Source organism: Phytophthora infestans, genomic scaffold, assembly GCF_000142945.1.
Source record: "Phytophthora infestans T30-4 supercont1.9 genomic scaffold, whole genome shotgun sequence".
Classification (NCBI taxonomy): Eukaryota; Oomycota; class Peronosporomycetes; order Peronosporales; family Peronosporaceae; genus Phytophthora; species Phytophthora infestans.
The window spans coordinates 769,234-774,003 of NW_003303750.1; positions in this window are offsets into that span (position 1 = coordinate 769,234).

Here is a 4,770-nt window from a genome sequence, read left to right on the forward strand (position 1 = left end):
TACATAGGTGCTAGATCCTTCTTCCTCGCGTGGCCTCCATCCTTCTTTGGGTTAGGTCCTGGGGAGTAGCTACAGCTACGACCGTCGCAGTCGCGCCCTTTCTATGTCACGGTGCCAGTGTGAAGTGCGTCCCTATGAACTCAATACGGTGGAGGTGATTCTTCGTCAAGTCCCAGGTGAAGTAAAAAAAAATATATATTCGCAAAGTCCTTCCAAAAAAGCGCTGGTTGTGAGGCCCTACTTTAATATTAAAAAATACTATCGTCTCTACTTTAGAAAGTCTGTGGAAAATAGCATCGCCGAGCTCTTACAAATGCGGCCTGTGAAGCTTATATTAATATCGTCTTTACTTTGTAAAGTGTGTGGAAAATAGCATCCCAGAGCTCTTACAAAATAATGGTCTGTGAAGTCTACATTAATAATAATAAATTTCTCTATTTGAGAAGTGTGCAGAGCGCTTAGAAAATAAAGTGGTTACTGTGCCCGATTTGCAGTACATACGACAGGTTTTGCGTAGCTGAACGCAATAATCAAGTATCTGCTGGCTGTTTGCAACCAATCGATGCGTTTCGTGCTCGGCAGAAATGTTTACCTTACGTCCAATCGCGAGGGAGAGAGGCGGTCTGATCGTGCGACAGATCCAGTCAGTGTCGCAGGTCGGCAGGTATTGCCCAATCAGGGCGCGAGTTAATTGTGTCACGCTTTTGGATATATTTGTAATTTTGGCATAGTTAGGTCTAATCAGAAACATAGGCGCGGTCGGTAGGATGGGAGGAAACTGTATAAGACAGGCCAAGTGTAGCCATGCGAAAAGGCAGGAGAAAGCAGCAAGACGGGGAATGCGACGGACTGACGGACGGACAGACCGACAGGTTACAAGGTTAGAAGCGGAGCGACTAGCGGTCTGGGCGCCCGCTCCGCGGACGCTAGGGCATGGCTGGTTGGTGTAGAGAGGGCCGACCACCTCCGCTGCGCTGCGGTGGGCTTAGAATTTCTACTCAAAGCGAAGCAACATATCGTACTTGTATACTGTGATCTACTTATGCTACGTTCCAAAACAACACCGCACACAGTATCTATAGTGCTCACATGTTATGGTAGACATGACCAGGGTTTATCGTGATCTGCAAGATGAGCACCATCTTAGCCGGGAGGGTTTTGTCTATAATCTCGTTTGAGCGTATTGCTCCCAAAATGACCCCAATCGGAGGCGCGCGTGGTTGCAACGCTAGTATATGCTGTACGGAAGACGGGTCAGTATCAATGATGCTACGAAATATACGTTGATCGGTGAGGAATCCCAGTGTAGCTGGCGTAAAAACGCCTACTCAATCATATTTCCATCTGCACGTCATCGCCGTGAGGCAGTCGACACATATCACCGATTGCGACGGTCTAATAGAGCAATGTTAATCAGCTCCTCGCGCGAAGTATCTTTTAGGATAGGTAGTATATGCCGATGGTCGCCACAAACATCAATATTATGCTTTGAAATTATTCTGCTGAGCTGTTTGTGATGTAACTGAAGTATATTTTCACTATCTTCCGCATGCATTGATCTTACTTGCATAGCTGACGTACTTTCTGACTTATTTGTATAGCTTCTGACTGACAGAGTGGCGTAAATCCTTTCCGACTGACATTATACTGGGTCCGATTTGTACGACAAAAGGCCTCGTCCACATCGGACGAAGAGGCACCACTGCGTGCACATTCTTTTGACCGGCTGCAACATACGAAGATATATGGCTGTAGGCAGAGTATCAGATCGTAGTGATGGTTAGACTTGAATTGAATAATAGTTCATGTACATTAGATGGAGTACTTTCGCTGCCTACTTATCAGCTCGGCGTGCTATTTGATGTGTCCGTGCATATCCCGCAATGCCGCCAATGGGTGTTGTCGTGATAGCCAACACCCATGCACTGGGTTACTGCTGCGATCTCGGTACTTTTGTATCGTCGTGCTAGCCTACTGTACCTACGATTATGATGTATCCGTCTATATGATCCAGCACGTCACTATTCGGGCACAGGTCATACCCGCGGTGATACAGGCAAGCTGATCAGGCGTCTGTTAGCAGTATTCAAAGCAATATATACGCGCGCGGCGGGTACACATTATAGCCATCCATGACTCAACCGAGCTCTTATCTCGGCCATTATGGACAGGGCACTAAAGTAAAGTACTGCGTACAGACACATCTCCTTGCGATGGCCGCTTGTATGGTCATCACTACCGCATACGTGGTTGTGTCCATGTAGACAGCAGCTTATTCATCGCGCATAGTGCTCACTCGATACTGAAGCTTACATTCGTGAGCGCACATTAGTGAAATATAAACTGTGAGGGTTGGTGGTACATATAGCATGGGTTTGCGTGTGCCAAGTGAGCAAGTGTACTTTCCATCTACGGTAACGCGTATGCAGATAGGAACGGCCAGCTCGCAAGGATACACAGTAGACACCATGCGCTAATTATTATACGAAACGCGCTACACTCCGTAGATGCTTGGCAGCACCACAGTTAGTTTACCATATGTGCGGCCCCAAGCCTCGCGCCGCCCGCCAGTATACAAAATACAAAGATAAGCGGGGTAACGGGGGCAATAAGGATATATTATCCAAATTACTAGCTCTTCTGCTGCTTCTTTTGCTCGATGTAATTGGCGTTTCGGGCGGTCAGCTTGCGAGGGCGGCTGCGCCTCTTTTTCTTCTTGGGGTACCAGTCAGGACCCATCGCCTTCTTGACGTTCGCCAGGCTTTCCTGGCGGCGCACATCGGCCGAATCAGGTGGTGGGGGCTTTTCCTCCCAAAACTCAACCGCTTTTTGGGCCGTTCTCGCAGGCAATACAGCGCCGCACGATGTCCCGCCCGCTGTTTGTACGGAATGCGTAGCCGTACTGCAGCTTCCCGCAGCAGACGCAGCGCGCTCGGGGATCCGTCGTAGACCGCTGCGGGTTCAGCAGAAGCGGGTCAATCTTCGCCTCGCATTGCTTGCACGTAGGGCCCACCATTTTGCAAACGTGCGGATGTTAGCAAAATATTTTGTTTTAACCAATTACTTGCGTCCAAATATTAGCCAATAGCTTGGAAATATAAGGCTGGTATTTATTATTTAGGCAAAATATTAAAATGTTTAAAAATATTACTATTTGGCTTAGCTTTAATATATTATTATCAGATTTCCAAACAAATACATACTTTACATGCAATAAAAGTGACAAAAACAATTATCTATCGTGCGCGCATGCATCTGTCGGGTGTGGTGCACGGGAGCAGATAGCGAAATGCCCGTGCAGCTGCGCGCCTTTCATTGCACGGTGGCAGTGGTGAGTTCCAGGTAAAGTACAAAATATATATATTTCGCAAAGTCGCTACAAAAGCGCTGGTCGTGAGCCTACTTTATATTAAAATACTATCGTCTCTACTTTAGAAAAATGTGTGGAAAATAGCATCGCCGAGCTCTTACCAATGCGGCCTGTGAAGCTTTATATTAAGCATATTAGTACTATTAATATCGTCATTACTTTGAAAAAGTGTGTGGAAAATAACATCCCCAGAGCTCTTACAAAATACTGGTCTGTGAAGTCTACATTAATAATGATAAATATCTCTATTTGAGAAGTGTGCAGAGCTCTTAGAAAATAAAGTGGTTAGTGTGCCCGATTTGCAGTATCTGCGCAGCTCGCCTGGCCGTTTGCATCCAATCGATGCGTTTCGTGCTCGGCAGAAATGTTTACCTTACGTCCAATCGCGAGGGCGATAGACGGTCTGATCGTGCGACAGATCCAGTCAGTGTCGCAGGTCGGTCGGTATTGCCCAATCAAGGCGCGAGTTAATCGCGTCACGCATTTGGATATATTTGTAATTTTGGCATAGTTAGGTCGAGTCAGAAAGGTAGGCGCGGTCGGTAGGATGGGAGGAAACTGTATTAGACAGGCCAAGTGTAGCCATGCGAAAAGGCAGGAAAATACAGCAAGAAAGGAACCGGACGGACTTATTGACAGACGGACGGACAGGTTACAAGGTTAGGGAGCGGGGAGACTAGCGGTCTGGGCGTCCGCTCCGCGGACGCTAGGGCATGGTGGGTTGGTGTAGAGAGGGCCGACCACCTCCGCTGCGCTGCAGTGGGCTTAGAATTTCTACTCAAAGCGAAGCAACATATATTATATGTATACTGTGATCTACTTATGCTACGTTCCAAAACAACACCGCACTCAGTATCTATAGTGCTCACATGTTATGGTAGACATGACCAGGGTTTATCGTGATCTGCAAGAAGAGCACCGTCTTATCCTGGAAGCTTTTGTCTATAATCTCGTTTGAGCGCATTGCTCCCAAAATGACACGAATCGGAGGCGCGCGTGGTTGCAAAGCTAATATATGCTGTACGGAAGACGGGGTCAGTATCAATGATGCTACGAAATATACGTTGATCGGTGAGGAATCCCAGTGTATCTAGAGTAAGTACGCCTACTCAAACGTATTTTACCCATCTGCACGTCATCGCCGTAAGGAGTCGACACATATCACCGATTGCGACGGTCGAATAGAGCAATGTTAATCAGCTCCGCGCGCGAAGTATCTTTTAGGATAGTAGTATATGCCGATGGTCGCCACAAACATCAATATTATGCTTTGAAATAATTCTGCTGAGCTGTTTGTGATGTAAGCTGAAGGAAATTTTCACTATTCTTCCGCATGCATTGATCTAACTTGCCAAGTTGACGTACTTTTCTGACTAATTTTGATAAGCTTCCTGACTGAA